Source organism: Eschrichtius robustus, chromosome X, assembly GCF_028021215.1.
Source record: "Eschrichtius robustus isolate mEscRob2 chromosome X, mEscRob2.pri, whole genome shotgun sequence".
Lineage (NCBI taxonomy): Eukaryota > Metazoa > Chordata > Mammalia > Artiodactyla > Eschrichtiidae > Eschrichtius > Eschrichtius robustus.
The window spans coordinates 97,045,627-97,065,737 of NC_090845.1; positions in this window are offsets into that span (position 1 = coordinate 97,045,627).

Genomic DNA, 20,111 nt, shown 5'->3' on the forward strand with positions numbered 1-20,111 from the left:
TTATTTTTCCTATTTACTGTATTGTAGGTCTTTTCATTTCCCATGTGAAATAAGTCATTGGCCATGTCCCAATACAATTTTAATCAAGTTATATCCATCAAGTAAGCCACAATCACTAGCTGGTTCTTGTTAAATCTCTCAAAAACTAGTAGGCTCTGGTTCTAAGGAACCTGACATTGAAAGGGTTCTTGGAGTCTTAGTTGCTCTTTCCTCCCTTCAAAATTGTGCACTTATAAGCTGTCAGGAAACCTACCGGGGTTGTGTCAAAAGGCTAGGAAAATGATGGAGTAACTGATTGTTTCCTAACTCCAAGATTAGAATATAATAACTCAGTTTTAGATACATTTATCTATTAGTAGATATTATGTGTGGACAGTATGCTATTTTCTATATCCCATCTATTACAGAATAGTAATCAGGGATAGTTTTAAGATCTTCTGTTCTTGATAACAAAGATTAGAGTAAGGTGGTTCCATGTTTCAACAGTCTTGATTTTTTTCCCCGAAGTTAGTTAACAATGATAATGATTATCTCCACCTTCTTACTCATTAGCTTAAATCAGAAGGGAAAGTAGAGCAGGTGATGGGGGGGAGACGCAATGTCTTCAGTCATCATGCCATAAGTACCAGATTTTATTAAGGAAATGATAGAAATTTATTCATATCAATAAAGTATGTTGTAAGAATGGGATATGGAGTCTGTCATCTTTGGCTAGTAGAGTTTTCTCTTCTCTACCCAAGGATTTCTGGCATTTCTCAAAGTGCTTATTTTGGTGGGGGGGGGGGGAATCATGTGGTTTCCCTTTGCATTATGTTCACCATTCTAGTCTTCATATTCACCTAGGAATTTTTCCATTTTCATTATATCCAGGCTCATTCACAAACATAGACATTCCTCTAGTACTCTGGAGTCATTGAAAAGACAGGTAGCGAATCTCTGTTCTCACTAATATGCGGGTCAAGACATAGCATATTACATCATAAAGTTACCAAGGTTTAAGGGTTTTAAATTTAAAAACACAAAATCAGCCTTGTTATTTTCAGTTAAATAGCCCTTTATTGAGCCATTACATTGGGTCAAACACTATGCTAGATGTTGGGATACAAAGATGAAAAGACATAGTTGCTGTCCTAAAGATGCTTCCAAGCTGATGGGAGAAACAGACATGGAAACATATAACTTCTCAACCAATTTGGTAAGTGCAGAGATACGCAAAAGATGTTAGAAGAGCAGTCTCTTATTCCAGACAAGACTCTGTTATGAAACCCAATGTATTCTTCCAACATCTACCAAAAAGTAGCTTCTGATGTCCTGGGAGATTGTTTGTGCAAAACCTCTACTATCGTCCCTCAAATCACCACCCCGGCCGCCTCATGCCTCTGCTATTAGATGTTGCTATGTTTTGTCTGATAACTACAGTTTCCCTTCCTTTCATACTAGCTTGAGAGACCAAATTTAAGGCTCAAGCCCTAATCTGGATATACCTATCTATTTCAGGGAGGAAGGTTATGTCTTTCTTATTTTTCATCCCTGTGAAGTAAGTGCATTTCATGGATGAGAAAACTGAGACTCAATGAGTAAGACTTTCCCAAAGTCACACAGCTCATAAGTGGCAGAGCAGGGCATTAAAACATGGGAGAATTCTTAACCCTAACACAAATGTTTCCCAAATTTTAGTCTTTTGAGTACCACTTTCATGATTTTGCCACATCTATGTTAACATCTATATTATCATTTACTTAATTTAAAAAGTTACTCCTTTTTAGAAACCTTAGTCTTATCCTAGGCAATAGAATCTGAGTAATCACAGTTTTCTAATGTTAGCCGTGTGTGTGTGTGTATACCCATAAAATAAAATAAATATGTAACTATTATCATAAAAATATTAGTTTATGTATGACCTAAAATCATCTCACATATCACAAATAGTATGCATGCCATTCTTTGGAAACAGTGCCCTACTCTATACTGTTTGTATATGTAGCTAATTTATCATAGCTACAAATTTGGTAGTGGATATATTGATTAAAACTTGGGTCATTAGGTGCTGTCTCTTTTTACCTTCTCCAGAAGAATAAATTAATTTACAGAACAATGAGGAGCATCTGAAGAAGTGGCTATGGCCCAGATACAAGAGAAAGTGAGAGCTGACTGATGGAGCTATAACCAGGGGAAAAATTATTTTAGTAAGAAGAAAACTTGGGCTAAGGAGAGAACAGACTTCACTAGTAATCAGTTAAGGGGAGGAAGCTTGGACCAAAACACCGAGAAAATTGACAGTATTGAGGGACTCGGAGTTATGTACCAGTGATTGTAATGTGTAGATAGGTAAAGCAATACAAGCTTCTTTCACTCCAGTGTTGTCATAACTCACTTTGAGGAAATGTGTGTGAAATCAGGGTCATCAGTGTTTCTGACACTATTGCCACTCCACTTGAGAGACCCCCAGACCCTCAGGTGCTGACAGCATGAGTGAAGAATAAGCAGTTAGCTAGCTGCCTGCCAGTTATAAGGGCCAAGAAAACAGTTTGTATGTGTGAGCAGGCCTGAGTTGTTATTATCTTTACCTCTCTGGGATAAGGCAATGATTATGGATATTAATGAGAAGTGTTTGCTTGAGCCCTGGTGGACTGTACTCAGCTTAAACATGAGTTGTTGCTGCTGTTGTTTTCAATTTGTACCATTAACAGAAAACATTTAAGAAGAAACCATAAGATTAAGGATAAAACCAGAAGGCTTGTGGTGAAACCCAATAACGTAGTATCCCCATTTTGTTCTAATTGGTTTTAACTAGCAATCAAAGAGGCCAGATGGCCTCCCCTGGGAAGGAGAGCACTATATTTTAGGGAAATATATGCTTGTCCTTCTTCATGAATATTCGTACTCTTGTTCTTGCCAACATCATCATTTTTCATTTTGTCTCTTCAATAGCAACTCAGATTTCATTTGCAGTCTTTAAAAAATATGACATGGGTATTAAAATATCAATCTGTGGAATTTTTTTTCATTAAGGTGCTAGTTTTGTTAACCTGCATTTTGGTGTACTTTTATAAATTGGGGAAAACATCCCTCTTTGGGATATATTCAGGACAATTTAGAAACAAACTACAGAAATTAGTTTAGAATAAGATAGCAAATTTGTTTTTGAAATCTGGAGTCATTTCCAGCAAAGAAATGAAGTAAGAGCTGATGAATTAAATGTTAGATGTGGAGCTAGTCAACAAGATAGGATTTGGGGGATCTGGGAAACCTTGAGAAGTGAGAGAGAAAGGCAGAGGAGTTTGTAGAATGAGAGTTACACCCAAACTGTCAAACTGAGTTGTAAGTTTCAATATGTAGTTCTGTTCTTATGCTCAAAAAAGGAGATTGATCTTTCCATCTTCTAGGATCTTCTCTATTTTCTTCCATTTGGTTTATGTTAAAAGCTAACTTTGCCACTATGCCATCATCCAGTCTATGTGTTCCTTCTAGTTTTTGCAAGTTTTTTCTCTTACACATACTATGTTCTGTTCAAAACAGCTCAGATGAGATTTACTACTATGTACATGCCTAGGTCATAGGTACCAGACTCAAGAGAACATGCATCATATTGACTATCAATGTAAAACATCCTTTAAACATCAGCTCTTTCCAAGGCACCAAATAGGGCTACAGATAGGACTACAAAGAAACTGTAGTCCCTGGCTCTTAGCGCTTGCAATCAAGCTGGACAGAAAAGAAATCAATCCCTGAAGAGACAACTAGTAAACACTCTAAAATATAGTCTATGCTTTTTAAAAAATTTCAGACAAATACATCATAACTTAGCAAAATTATTTCTCAAAACTTCAAAGTTGTTCCTTTGGAGTTTACAAACTTATTCTGAAGTGGCTACCGCTGTTCAAAATGACCTTTGGAAATCCTCTTTGATAAGGCCTTCAGAGCCTGTGATCTATTCTTTGGAATTTCCTCAGGGGCCAAAGCCATTTCTACTGAGAAGATGAAAATTGATTTCAGGGAACAGTTAAGAGTCATTTGGAGCCAAGGGTGGTAAATAATAAAGCCAAACAAGCTGAGTAATGCCACTTTTGGGTTGAATTGAGGTGTGCCCACAAATCAATAAGGCTGGTTTTCTTGGTTGGTTAGGAAAATGATTTTGAATGCAATTTATCTATATGAGTTCCCAAGGGTATTTTTTCCCCAATGTTGGTGTCATTGGAATAGGTAGACAGCCTCCAAGCCATCAACAGGAAGTTCTCAATCTGGATATTATGTCTTTTAGCAAATTGTGAGAGAGAGAGAGAGAGAGAGAGCGAGAGCGAGAGAAAGAGAGAGAGAGAGAGAGAGAGAATTTCCCCATAGAAACAATGTCGTAAGTGGTAGTTTGATCTCCAGACCGGATAACAAAAGCTTTAAAAAAATGTAAAGGGCTTCCCTGGTGGCGCAGTGGTTGAGAATCTGCCTGCTAATTCAGGGGACACGGGTTCGAGCCCTGGTCTGGGAGGATCCCACATGCCGCGGAGCAACTGGGCCCGTGAGCCACAACTACTGAGCCTGCGCGTCTGGAGCCTGTGCTCCGCAACAAGAGAGGCCACAATAGTGAGAGGCCTGCGCACCGCGATGAAGAGTGGCCCCTGCTTGCCGCAACTAGAGAAAGCCCTAGCACAGAAACGAAGACCCAACATAGCAATCAATCAATCAATCAGTCAATCAATCAATCAATCAATCCATCTTTAAAAAATAAAAGTATAGCTGAAGAGAGTAATACTGCTCTTTTAACCACACCTAGTCAGGCATTTGAAGCCTTATTTCTATGGGGATTTGGTGTTCAAGTTCTCCCAAAATTCTTGCAGCAGAATCTAAGATTCCCTTATTTTCATGATGACATGGCTAGGAAGATCAGGTAGTATTCCAGTTGAAGGCATAGTGATACATACTACAGGTACCATTAATTCGTTCACTCTGTGTTTATAAAACAGTCATTTCTCAAGGGTTTTTGAAATGGTTCTCTCCTTTTCAACTCCTCCTAGTTCTTGCTCTATCAATTATCCTCTCTCTTGTGTTTTCTCTGCAGACTTATTCAGTTTTTTTCTATTGAAACAAACAGGCTTCCATCCAACTTGGTATCACCCCCCCTAGACTCCATGCCCTCTTTCTCCTCTCCTTGTTGTCCAACCTTTCCAAGAGAATAGTCCATTTCTGTCTCCAATTCTTCACTGCCCATATGATGCTCAGTCTGCTACAAGTTGACTTCTGTCCACAGAATCCAGATTAATAAACTGATGATTAGAAAACTTCCTGAAAAATCCCTTTCGTTTGGTATGGACAGAAGCCTGATTACAGGGTATTAAATATTGTGTGGGCAGTGAAGCATTGAAGGCACAGATACCCAAAACTTCATGTGAAATTTAGCAATGAAAAAGAGGGGCGTTGGTGGGGAGCTAGCTGAGATAGGGTGGCAAGTGGGTGGAGTGTGAGGGGGAAGACTCAAGCAATAGTTTTTGTTTAGATAAGAAAGACCTATATATGACTGCAGCCATATGGAAAAGAGTCAATGGAGAAGGAGAATTTGGAGATGTTAAAGAGATATATTCTAAACAGAGGGTTTGAGCTTAGGAAAATAGGGACACCTCTTTCTGTGGACTGAAGGGAAAGATAAGAGGATGAGCATGGCTTAAAAGGCAATTGGGAAGTGTATTAGTTAGGGTTCTCCAGAGTAACAGAGCCAATAGGTGATATCTATCTATCTATCTATCTATCTATCTATCTATCTATCTATCTCTATCTATTAGATATACATATAGATAGATAGATATGGCTCTATATGTATACCTAATAAACATAAAGATATATATTTTATTTGGCTCATGTGATTATGGAGGCTGACAAGTCCCAAGATCCGCAAGGTAAGTCATCAAGCTCAAGGTCCACAAGAGCCAACGGCGTAGTTCCAATTTGAGTCTGAAGACGTGAGAACCAGGAGAGCTGATGGCATAGTTCTAGTCTGAAGTCCATCAAGTTCATGACCCTGGAAGAGCTGATATTTCAGTTTGAGTGCAAATACAGGAAAAAGCCAGTGTTCCAGTTTGAGAGCTGTAAGGCAAGAGCAATTCTGTTTTACTCGAGAGAGGGTCAGACTTCTTGTTCTATTCAGGCCTTCAACTGAGTGGATGAAGACCACTCACATTAGGGTGGGCAATCTGTTTTACTCAGTTTACTGATTTAACATTAATCTCATCCAAAAACACCCTCACAGAAACACCCAGAATAATGTTTAACCGAATATCTGGTCATCCATGACTCAATCAAGTTGACACATAAAATTAACCATCACAGGAAGTTAACCTAAAAGAAGTTAAAGTAGAATACTTCAATTTCATCTGAAAGCTCCAATTCAAGGCCACATTTGGTAAGAAAGTTACAAATTGAATTTAGGGTGCAAAAGCCACAAAAGATAGTGGAGCACTAAGGCAAATCATTTTAAAATTATACTATGCAAATTTGTGTCTCTCCTCTTCATAGTTCTGAAAAACCTTCATTTTTAACCATGTCCCCCATCAGCTTACCTCAGTGTCCAAGCCTGAACGTGGGCAGACCCACTCCTAAGAGGTGACGAGGTTGGCCATGGCTACTATTATTGCTTTTTCAACCTTGATGTTCTTGTAAATATTACAAATAACTGCTGGCATTTTTCTAAAAGATCTCCATAGTCAAGCTTCCATTCAGCAGGACTTAAGAGCCCATTTCAGAGATGTGGATGATTATGAATAATGTCACTCATTTTAAATAAAAATTAACCAGCAGACCATGTGACCCTAGTAATAGACTCACTGTTTACTGCTAAAATATTGCTGAGAATCTCTAGGAGCACCTGGACAAATGGAATGTTTTTACATTTTCCAACCTGATTCAGTCTGTAACTTGGTTTTGAAAATGCCATTCTTCATGTCATGAAAAGTCTTCTTCAAATAACTACGCATTGGAGTCCTTCTATATTCCAGGGCCATTTTTGACTACTGCTTTCAATATTAGTCATGGTTTCTAGTGTCAGCTGACTGTATATATTGCTGAGGTCATCCTTCATGATGGCTGCCTGCACATAACATTCTCTAGCATACTGTTATTGGGAGATGTGTGTGCATTTGAAAATAACAATTCAGAATGGGTTATCAAGTATGGAATTGGTAGTAATGCGGAAGCACATAGCAAGTACAAACTGTTCTTCAATTTGAGCAATCATGTATGGATCAGTCACCATGGGCCATGTTAACAGGACAGGACAATTCCTGAATATTTTGTGTAGTTTCCAGGCTGAGTCTGGCAAGTGTTACAGAGTCAGAGGGGGGTTGCAGCCAGAAGAAGACAACCATACTTTCCCCATTAACCCCAGGCCAAAGAGAGTACACCAATCTAAGCCTGTCTCCAAATTTTCTGTGCAAGTTCAGGATCAGAGGGGGCTCAGAACCTATAGAGAACACTTGTGAATTCTTTGTTTGCGTGTCGGTGTTCCCCAAAGCACTCTTCTTCTTGGTTTAACTTAAGTATTATAAATTGTAAAATCTTCCAAAGCCTTATGGCTTCTCTTTAACTAGATCAGTGTAACTTGGCACTTCACTGGACCCCAGTGTGGGACTTTTCATGGTTACTTGACCACTTACTTAAAGTTTCCCCATACCAAGATGGTATAGGCGGAACCTGTATGGGCCATCGATCATCTTATTTTTAATATTAAGCCAGCTTTGCTTTCAATTTCCATTCCCGACTAACATTTTGCACAATGTCTGTTGCAAAAATATCTAATATGGTTCCAGAAAGTAACCAACACAGAAGTGAAGCTAGGATCACTAAAATATTTGGTCTTGGCTGTGTACTTCTTCATCAAAGCCTATAGAGTAATCTGTATCCAATTAATATCATTTAGATTTGGGTGTAAAGATCCCTAAGTGCTTCTATGCACCATGCTTTCTGAGTTCTCCACAAAAGGTATTCTTTGCAAACATCAAAGGGAGCAGTGATGAATGACATGCACCTAATGCATAAAATCCCACTCCCACATCTATTTGAAGGCAGCCTGCTTTTCTTTCATGAACCCACACTATATCAATCTGGACAATTCAGGCTGAAAACAACCACATGATGATCCAAAGTAATTCATATAAAAGCAGAAGCTTTTTGCCTAAATTACCTTGGTAATGGTACATGTGTAAAGAGGGTGCTAGGGACATTTTGTTTAGGTGAAAGACAATTAGATCATCCAATTTTATTGACTTTATTAATGTCATTAGAAATAAGATGTGCTTAATTCTCAAAAATGATTAATCATCCTTTTCTTTTATCAGTAAGAGGCCAGTCTTCACATTTCAACTTCCTGGAAAGGTAGCTGAAATGTAGAGCTCAGAGGAAATGTTTAGATGAAGAAAATAACAGAGATAATAATTGTTGCTTCTGGAAAACAGAGTGCAAAATAGGGTGCTTCTCATGATGTCATAACAATATGGATGTGAGTCAACATTTTGTTATGTAAAACAGTGTAAGGACCACAAGTATGCTATCTAGAGCCAAATGCTTCCAAAACTTATGTGTTTTCAAGGGCCAAAGACTGAACCAAGGGCAATGTCCAAAACAAGAAAATAATAGTAAATTCATTAATTCATTTTTTTCACATATTGTATCTATTACCCCAGGGCAGTTGTTTAAGTGAAGCTTTCTACTCTGATCAACACTGTGAATATCTAAGGGTGTGAGTCTGATGTTTTGGTATAAAATACAAAATTGTGAAATACAAATATACTTGAATTTCTAACATCTTGCTGAACATCCCCACAATATTTTTCCAGACTCTAATACTCAATATATCCAAAAAGAAATTGGCAACCTGCCACTCTGCCCCCTCCTTCTTCCTACCCACTAGTTTTACCTTGTTATACTAAGTTCAGAGGAGCTCCGATTAGTTTATTAGAGCAGAATTCTTCTTTTTTGAAGATTTTACTAAGATTCCTGTTCCTGCAGATACCAGAAGAGAAATGTGGGAAGTATTACACACACAACATTCACCTCGGGATTTGTTTTGTTTGATTTCAGTGATTTGGAAGGCTAGGTTTGGGGTGTGTGTGTGTGTGTGTGTGTGTGTGTGTGTGTGTGTGTGTGTGTGTGGTATTTTGGTGGGGAGATGATGGAGAAATATTTTAAGAATGACACAAGAAGAGTAATTGAGTGGAAATTTCTACTTGATGCCTGGACAAATGAGGATTAAAGAGACTATCTACTACAGTTCAGTTTAATTTTCTTCTCCTAAACATAGTGCAGATAGTACAGGATCAGGTATTTTTATTATAGAAAGAGGCTATTACATGTACAGGTAAGGGGAGAAGTGTCTTTTTGTACAGAGTCATCATTGCAGAGAATTTGTATAATCAGTTGATAAACAAAGCAATATTACAATGGGTCATCTACCCAGGCACAGGAATGGTCTGTTACGCTGAATGTTTCCCCATAGCCACATTCTGCCTGTAGAAGTTTTTACTAAAAGAAATAAGGAATGACCTTACCTATTGAGAGCAACAGAATTGCTCATTATTCTTTTCTCCCATCACTTACCTATGCATATATCATCTTTTCTGTTCAAAGACAGCCCTCCAGTAGTATTGCTATAGAGCCTGGAGGAATTAAGAGATTGATTAAATGGCCTTAGCAAGCAGTACCTATATGCAGACTTCCATTTAGTTTGCAATTTTATAAAATGAACCAGGGTAGGCTTCTACAAGTTGAAATTGCCTTTTGCACAGGGATGGACTAGAAAAAGGTTCTGGGAACAAGAGTTAACAGCTGGATTTATGAATTAATCACTGATTTTCTCCATAAGTGAAAGAAAGCAGAAGAAATACTTTCAAAATCAGAGACATTTTAAGGCAGGATTTGAAAATGGGGAGGGAAGAAGCTAGTTAGATAGATGAACAAAGGTTTAGCAGAGGATCAGGATAATAGTCTTCTAAATAACAGTGACATCCCAAAATAACAAATGAGAATGGCAATGTGAATTTGTCCAGAGTGGCATCTCCTTGAGTCTATGATAGAACCAGCTTCTCCTTGGATCCTAGTGCTAGGACTTTCCATTGAAAAAAATCAGAGGATGGTGAGTGACTTCAGCTCACAGCCCTGGACTGCATATGTCACATACTGAGCCAACCCTTGTAGAAGAAGAAGAAATAAGAGGTAGAAGCAAAGTGTTGTGACAGTGAGCTTGTCAGATAGAAACAATAAAGTGCCATTCTTGATAGCAAGCTATTTGGGAGTCAGAGGTCTGAAGAGGGATTGAGTAAGGTGGCCATGGTTACAAGAATGGAGGAAAATTTTAACAGAAACATTTTGAGCCATTTCAGAGAGAGAGAAGATGGGCTGGATATGAAGGAGAAAAAACACAATGGAGAAAAAATGATAAAAATATAGATCATGGTTTCAGCTGTCTAGATGAAGAAAGAATGGAGGTTAAGGAAACTGTGAAAAAAGACATTTAGATTTTGCAATAGCTTAAATATTAATTTTGCCTTAATAGTGCTTTATTGGTCATAGAACAGGATGAGATTCTTTAGGATTCCTCACTCTCTCTCCTCATCCCAGGGACCATTTAGAGCACTGGTTCTGAACCTGGGGTCTATGGCTGCCCCCAAAGAGTCCATAAAGATAATTCAGAGGCCCTGAATTTGTAAGGGAAAAACTTATATCTTTATTTTCACTAATCTCTGATTGAAATGTAGCATTTTCTTTAATTATGAATGTAGGCAACACACTACCATCCCTATAATTTTTTAACCTTCCCTGTAATTTTTCTGCAGCAATAGTCACAGATATTTGCATACTATACTAAAATTCTACCAGATATTTTAAAATAGTTTATATTTATCACTATTTTGAATTTATGGCATTTATTAGACTTATCACTATATCTTAATATTTAATACATTAATTTAAAAGTACATATGTTAATATATCATAAGTGCATGTTAATGTTTTGAAAACTATATTTCAACATAATTAGTTTCCTTTGGAATTCTGTATATTTAATTTTATCTATTTGAAGAGATTTTTAGAGGAGATCGACTTCTGGCATGACTGTGAGGAGCTCCACTGACCTTCTCCCCAGTAAAAATGGAGATTATATATTGTATAAAATTATATATATTTATATATAATATATTATATTTATTTATATATATTTAAATTATATCTATATGATATAAAGATATAGATATCCCCATTTAAAGTCTCTGGAAATGGTCATAAGGGCAAACAAGAAATGAAGAATCAGCTATTCTAGAAAATCTATGGAAATTTTTTAAGAAAGTCTGGTATTTGAACCAAAACCACTCTCTCCCTCTGCCCTCTCAGTTCAATGAGGAGATTCCACTCCAGATTGCTACAGCCAAGAACACAGGGCTCCCTCTTCCCCCAGCTTCCAGCTGGTGGGCTTTCTTCCCAGGAGGAGCAAGATGTCCGTGTTTCTCATCCTGCTCCCAGCTGCCTGTTGCTGAGGCTAAGCCCTCAGCAGTGCAGTCAAGAGGTGGGGATTCCCTTCTTCTGTCTAACCCCCACTTGTGAAACAGTGGCTCTACCTTGGCTATGGTACACTGAAAATACTTGGGTCTCAAGAGCCCTTGCCCCAGTTCATGAGGTGGTGTTTCCATACCAGGAGAAACAAGCTAAGAGGACCTCAGATACTGCCACCCCACTTCGCTGAGCACTGAGCTCCTAGAATGGGGGTGTCACTCAAAGAGAAACTTACCATTGTCCCCACCACTAGATCTAGAGCCTAGGCCCAGAGAGTTTCCTGGGATGGGGGAGAGAAAGGTAGAAGTAGACCGTTAAGCAGATAGCTCCTGTTTTAGGAACAGACTTTCTTTGCAACAGAACATGGAGAAGTGTAAACCTGAAAAAAAGAGTGGAGATTGTGGTGAAGGGAATTGGGAAGAGAATTTAAAATCTAATAATACAGTCTACACTATAGGTCAGCTAGTTTGCAGGAGAAATCAGGGTAATAAGCGAGCTGGAGGAACCCTCATGAAGTCAGAACAGATACCAAGTAGTGACCTCAGAAGTTATTCTGATTAGATTAGCTTGTAGAGGAATTCATGCTTCAGGGCATTGTAGTAGCTAATAGAGCAATCAGCAGGCAAATAGTGGAGCTTAACAGCTGGGTGTGGTCAGGGAAAGAGTAAAAGAGAGCCCTACTCTACCACTATGATCACAGGGTGACGGTGGGCATACCCAAAGCTGTGATTCCTTGAAGAACAATATCAAAGACTGAACACTGTGTAATGGGGGGAATAGACTTCATTAAAATATCCAGTCAGTAACTAACCAAATAAACATGCAAATAACAACAACAAGCTCCAAAGGAGAGGGACCACTACCCACAGTTGCTATAATATTTTATCTAAAATGTCCAGTTTCCAACAAAAGATTATGAGGCATGCAAATAAATAGGAAAATATGACCCTTGTACCAGAAAAAAGCAAGTGACAGAAATTGCCAGAGAGAGGGACCAGATGTCAATTTAACTGGAAAAGATTTCAAAGTAGCCATTGTATTGATAAATACATTTACAGAACTAAAGGAAAGCTTTCTTAAAGTAGTAAAGGAAGATATGGTGCCAATGTTGCATCAGATAGAGAATATCAATAAAGAAATCGAAATTTTAAAGAAGAACTAAATGGAAAGTCTGGAGTTGAAATGTAGAATAACTAACATAAAAACACATTCTTTAGAGGGGCTTAACAGTATATTTGAACTAGCAGAAGAAAGAATTTGTGAACTTGAATATACATCAATTGTGAGTATGCAAGCCAAAAAACAGAGTGAAGAGTAAAGATAAAAGAACAAAGTCTCAGAGAAACATGGGACACCATGAAGCACACTAACATATATGTAATGTGAATACCAGAAGGAGAGGAGAGAGAGAGAAAGAAGAAAAAAAATTGAAGATATTATGACTGAAAACTTCCCAAATTGATTGAACAAACAATAACCTATATATCCAGGAAGCTCAGTGAACTCCAAGCAGAATAGATTCAAAGAGACCCACAAGCAGACACATCATAGTAAAAATGGTGAAAGTCAAAGACAAGGAGAAAATCTTGAAAGCAGCAAAAGAAAAAAGACACCTCACTTTCAAGGCAACCTCAATAAAATTAACCTGACTTCTTAGCAAAAACAATGGGGGCCAGAAGATGGTGGGATAACATTCAACTGCTTAAAGAAAAAATGGTCAATTAGGATTCTCATGCCCCAAAAAATTCCCATATCATTCAATAATGAGGGTGAAATAAAGACTTTCCCAGATAAACAAAAACTGAGAGAATTTGTTGCTAGCAGAGCCATCTTAAAAGAATCCTATAGAAAGTTCTTCAGGCTGAAAGAGTGACCTCAGATGGTAATCCAAATCCAAATGGACAAAGAGCACCAGTAAAGGTAATTACATAATTATAAAAGACAAAATTAATGCACCTTTCTCCTTTCTTCTCATAACTGATTTAAAAAGCAATTGTTTAAACTAATATGTATATAATATATTGTTGGACCTATAACTTATAAAAATGTAATATTGTGTACTATATTTACCAATAACAGCACAATGGAGTTGGGTTGAAGAAAAGCTGTAATGTTCTAAAGAAATGACAATAGATGGTAAAGTAACAACTATAACAATGTATGGGTGAGTTTGCACCATTGATAGCCATTGATAGATGTAATATGTATAACAATAATGTCATAAGAAGGGAGAAAATGGAATAGAACCATATAGGAGTGAAATTTCTCTATATTACTAGAATTAAGATAGTATAAATGGGAAGCTGATTCTTAAAATTTGAGATGCAACAACTAAAAAAAAACACAAAAAATAAGTGAAACTATCATTTATGAAATTAAAATGCCACAGTAGAAAACATTCACTTAATGCACAAGAAAGCAGTAAAGCAGGAATAGAGGGGGGGGGGGGAAAGACATGAGACATATGGAAAACTAAACATTCGATGACAGACCTAAATCTAATGATATCAATAATAACATTAAGTGTGAACAGATTAAACAGTTCAATCAAAAGGCAGAGATTGTCAGAATGGATTTTTAAAAAATGATCCAAATATATGTTATCCACATTGGACATACTTTAGCTTCAAAGACAAAATAGATTGAAAGTAAAAGGATGGAAAAAGATATATCATGCAAACAGTAACCACAGGAAAACTAGGGTGACTATACTAATATCAAACGAAATAGATTTTAAACATAAAAATGTTACTAGAGATAAAGAGGGACATTTTATAATGACATAAGTGTCAATCCATTAGGCAGATATAACAATTATAAACATATGTGCACCAAATAACAGCATCAAAATACATGAAGCAGAAACTAACAGAAATGAAGGGAAAAAAGGACTATTCAACAATAATGGTTAGACACTTCTATACCCCACTTTCAATAACGGATAGAACAACAAGACAGGAGATCAATGAGGAAATAGAAGACTTGAACAACACTATAAAGCACTTAGACCTAATAGGTATCTATAGAACAATCCACTAAACAATAGCCTAAAATACATTTTTCTCACATGCACATGGAACAATCTCTAGGAAAGACCATTGCTAGGCTATTAAAAAAAAAAAAAACTAAAGAAATTTTAAAGGGTAGAAGTATTATAAAATATGTTCTCTGATCACAATGGAATGGAATTAGAAGTCAGTAAAAGGAATTTGGGGAAATTCATACATATGTGGAAATCAGCAGCACATTCCTAAATAACCAGTCAGTCAAAGAAGAAATCAAAAGGGAAATCAGAAAACACTTCCACATGAATGAAAATAAAGACACAAGCTACTAAAATTTATGGAATCAGATAAAGCAGTTCTTAGAGGGAAATTTATAGCTGTCAATGATACATTAAGAAAGAAAAAAGATCTCATAACAGTAACCTAATCCACCACCTTAAGGCACTGAGAAAAGTTAAGGAAACTAAACCAAAAGCAAGCAGGAGGAAAGAAATAGAAAGATTAGAGCAGAAATTAGTGAAAGAGAAAAAATAATAGAGAAAATGAATAAAACCAAAAGCTGGAGATATCAACAAATTTGACAAAACTTTAGCTAGTTTGACCAAGAGAAAAAAAAGAAGACTCTACTAAATCAGAAGTGAAAGAGGGGATATTATTACTGACCTTATGGAAATAAAATAGATTATAAAGGAATACTATGAACAATTTTATGCCAACAAATTGAGTCACTTAGCTGAAATAGACAAATCCCTAGAGAGACACAAACTACTGAAACTGACTCAAGAAAAAGTAAACAACTTGAATAGACTTATAAGTAACACAAGTGAAGGAGATTGGTCAACAATCAAAAAGTACTTATAAAGGAAAGCCTAGGCCCAGATGGCTTCACCACTGAATTCTAGCAAACAAGACTGTTTTAACATTCAACAATCAATTAATGTAATACATCACATAGAGTTTAAAAATTGCACTATCATCTCAGTAGACACAGAAAAAGCATCTGATAAAATGCAACACCCTTTCATGATAAAAACAATAAACTAAGAATAGAAAGAAACCCTCAACCTGAGAAAGGGGATCTATGAAACCCCCACAGCTAACATCATACTTAATGGTGAAAGACCGCATGCTTTCCTCCTAAGAACAGAAATAAGAATATCCACTCTACATCTATTGACAGATGATATGGTCTTGTATGTAGAAAATACTAGGAAATCCACTAAAAAATGTATTAAAGCTAATAAATGAGTTGAGCAAGGTTGTAGGGTACCAGATTAATATACAAAAATCAGTTGTATTTCTATACACTTGCAATGAACAATCCAAAAATAAAAATAAGAAGACAATTCCATTCACAGCAGCATCAAATAGGAAAACTTACTTAGGAATAAATTTAACAGTAAAAGTGCAAAACTTAAACACTACCAAGTGTTGCTGAAAGAAATTACAGAAGTTCTAAGTAAATGGAAAAATACCCCATGTTTATGGATTGGAAGATTTAACATTTTAAATTCAGCAACACTCCCCAAAATGATACACAGATTCAAAGCAATCTCTAGCAGAATCCCAGCAGAATTCTTTGCAGAAATTGATAAGCTAATTCTAAAATCTGGCGAGAGATCCAGAATAACCAAAACTATCATGTTAAAGAATAAAGTAGGAGGACTCACAATTCCCAATTTCAAATTTTACTCCAAAGCATCAGTAATCAAGATAGTGTGGTACTGGCACAAGGATAGAAATATAGGTCAATGGAAAAAAGTTGAAAGTCCAAAAATAAACCCATACATTTACCGTCAACTGATTTTCAGCAAGGGTGCCAAACCATTCAATGAGGAACAAAAGTCTTTTCAACAAATCACTGGAACAACTAGATAGAAACACGTAAAATAATGAATTTAGATGCTAACCTCACACCATATACAAAAATTAACCCAAAAGGACCGAAGATTTAAATGTAAGAGGAAAAACTATAAAACACTTAGATGAAAACATAGGAGTAAATCTTCATGACCTTGGATTTGGCAAAGGATTTTTAGATATAACATCAAAAGCATGAACAAAAAAAAAGAAAAGAAAAAGAAATTAGACCTCACCAAAACTTAAAACTCTTATGTCAAAGGATACCATCGGGAAAGTGAAAAGACAACCCACAGGATGGAAGTCCAAAAAGCATGATAACAGCAGGGTGATACTTCCTCTGAAACCTGTAGAGTTGAATTCTTCTTTTCCTCTTCTAGATTCTGGTGTTTGCAAGCAATCCTTGGCATTCCATGGCTTGCATCACTTCAATCACTACCTCGGTCGTCACATAGCTGTTCTATCTCTGGGTATCCCATCATGTTCCCTCTGTACCTATGTCCAAATTTGCCTCTTACAAGGACACCAGTCATATTGGATTAGGGGCCCACCCTACTCCAGTATGACCTCTTCTTAACTAATTATATCTGCAATGATCCTATTTCCAAATAGGGTCACATTCTGAGGCACTGGGGGCTAGGATTTCCTCTTGGGGTCACAATTCAACCCATAACAATGTGGAAATCCATAATAGGGAAATTTATAAAGACAGAAAGTAGATTAGTCATTGCTTAGGGTTAGGGACAGGGGTGGAGGGATAGGGAGATGATAGCTAAAGGATATGGGGTTTCTTCTTGAGGTGGTAAAAATGTTCTGACGTCGACTATAGTAATGGATGCATATATCTGTGAATATACTATAAACCACTGATTTACAAATATAAAAGGGTGAATTGTACAGTATGTGAATTATATTTCAATAAAGCTGTTTTCTAAAAGAAAGGGAAAGAAAAGATTTTAAAGAAATTGTCCAGTAGTTTTCACCAAACTTCCCAAGGGGTCCGTGGCACTTCAAAAATGGATAAGAACACCTAATTCAAAGCTACTTTAGCAAGTAAAATTTAGTCCCCTAAGGCTGTGCTGTGGCTGTATGATAGTCACCCATGTGGCTATTTATATTTGTATTTAAATTAAATTAAAAATACAGTTCCTCATTCACACTAGGTACATTTCAAGTGCTCAATAGCCACATGTGGCTAGTGGCTACTGAGTTGGATAGTGCAGATACAGGACATTTCCATCACTGCAGAAAATTTTATTAAACAGAGATGCTATTGCTCCACTCTGCCCAGAACCGACTACCACCAAATTAGGTGAAAGGACCAAATGGATTTCTTACAAAGCTGACATCAGTATCAATCATAATGCACCACTGCGGGACTTCCCTGGTGACTCAGTGGTTAAGAATCTGCCTGCCAATGCAGGGGACATGGGTTCGATCCCTGGTCCAGGAAGATCCCACACGCCGTGGAGCAACTAAGCCCGTGCGCTACAACTACTGAGCCTGTGCTCTAGAGCCCGCGAGCCACAATGACTAAGCCCATGTGCCACAACTCCTAAGCCCGCGCACCTAGAACCTGTGCTCTGCAACAAGAGAAGCCACCGCAATAAGAAGCCCATGCACGGCAACTAAGAGTAGCCCCCGCTCGCCACAACTAGAGAAAGCCCGCGCGCAGCAACGAAGACCCAACGCAGCCAAAAATAAATAATATAAATAAATAAGTCTTCTAAAAAAAATAAAGCACCACTGTGTTCTTGAAACTTTACATATTTCATCCAATCCTCCAACAACCGCATGGTGGGATATTTCCCATGTATGAATGAATTTCTGGAGCCAAGTAGACTTTAAATTGGAGCTAAAACCTCCCAACGCTTCAAGAGGTGGGATCAGTCATTAGGGTTCATAAGAAAGGACTTGGAGAGAGACTGGTGAAGTCCGTCAACCCCAAATTAAAAGCTGCCAGGTATTTCAGATCAGGTGAAATAAGCTTGGTTGGAATATCTGAGGCTGGATGCAAATTAGAAGATGAATATAAAATGTCTTTAATAGGAGCATAAAGAACACAAGCTGATTAACAAAATTGCCCTGCTTTGTCTTTCCACTGTATTTGGATCACTCTCATATTGTTTGGTTTGCAACTATAGCTATAACAATAGCAGCAACTACAACAACAGCACAACTATACAATTAGCCAAGATTTAATGAAAAGGCTGTCGCTGGCTTGTCTGACTGCCAGACTGTGATTTTAAACTTGTATCCTGGCTTTTAGAAACAAATGCATTTCGCACCCTGAAGCCATCTTGTAGACATATTTTCTAGCTCTCTTTTTCTTTTTTACACTGAAATGTGCTCCTTGACATACATTACAATTTATAAATATTGGAAACAGCCAAAATATGAAACTAAAGTTAGGAGCAAACTTGACAATGTAAAGAAACTGCATCATTACAAGCTTCCAACAAGAAATGTTTATAGTGCATTTATCATTGTCATTTGGCTAACACTGGACTCTTCATAGTAACAGATATTTTCCTGTGAAAAAGTAGCATGGGGATTTTTTTTAGCAGTTCTTTAGTTAATAACACAAATGCCTGTTCAGACAAGTCATGATGACCTTTAACAATGATTTACTACATGACTCAGAGATGGACCACCAATGAGAGTCAGGTGTTCTGTTATTGCCAAAACAATTTTCCATTTTACTCTTTTGTTCTTTTTAAAAAGAGAATAGGAAATGACATATTATGCTTTTTCCTACCTGCAAAATGTCATTTTGAATTTATGATTTGAAAGAGCTTTACTGATGAGCTAATTTATATCAAAGGTGCTTCTAATATTGCTTCACGTAATACCTTGGTCATAAAGAAGGTGTATAAAGGAGTGATTCTCATCTATAAGAATGAAAATAAAGAAGGGACTGAATTCAGCATTTCTTTTCTGAACCTAATGTAAACCAAGCGTTTGAGCAAGTGTTCTTATTAATCTCCACTTCTCTAGATCTTGAAAAAATTCTTTGCAATAAAGTGTCTAAAGTCCACTAATCTTGAATGCACAGCTCAAGTTCTTCCATATGTCTACACCCGTGTAACCAAGACCTAGATCAGGAGTCAGCAAACTTTTTTGTAAAGGCCAGAGAGTAAATATTTTAGGCTTTGCAAGCCGTATGGTCTCTGTCACAACTACTCAACTTTGCCTTTGTAGCACAAAAGCAGCCTTAGACAATATGTAAACAAATGGGTATGGCTGTGTGCCAATAAATATTTATTTACGGACACTGAAATGTGAATTTCATATACTTTTCATGTGCCATGAAATATTCTTTTTAATATTTTTCCCAACCATTTAACATATAAAAATTCTCCAGCACCAAAGAAATCTTCCTCAAGCCCCTTCCTAGTTAATACCCTCCCTGCAGAGGTAACTGTCATTCTGACTTCTATTACCATTCATGAGATTTACCTGTTCTTGAACTTCATATAAATGGAATCATATAATACGTACTCTTTTGTGTCTGACTTCTTTCACTTATAATTCCTGTCTGTGGGATTCAGCTCTGTGAAATATATCAGTAATTCATTTATTATTGCTGTGTAGTATTCTGCTGTAGGAATACATAATTAATTATGCATTATTTATTTATTTGTTCTACTCTGTGCACTTGAGTTGTTTCCAGTTTGAAGCTATTATGAATAAAGCTGCTATGAACATTCTTGTACACATTTT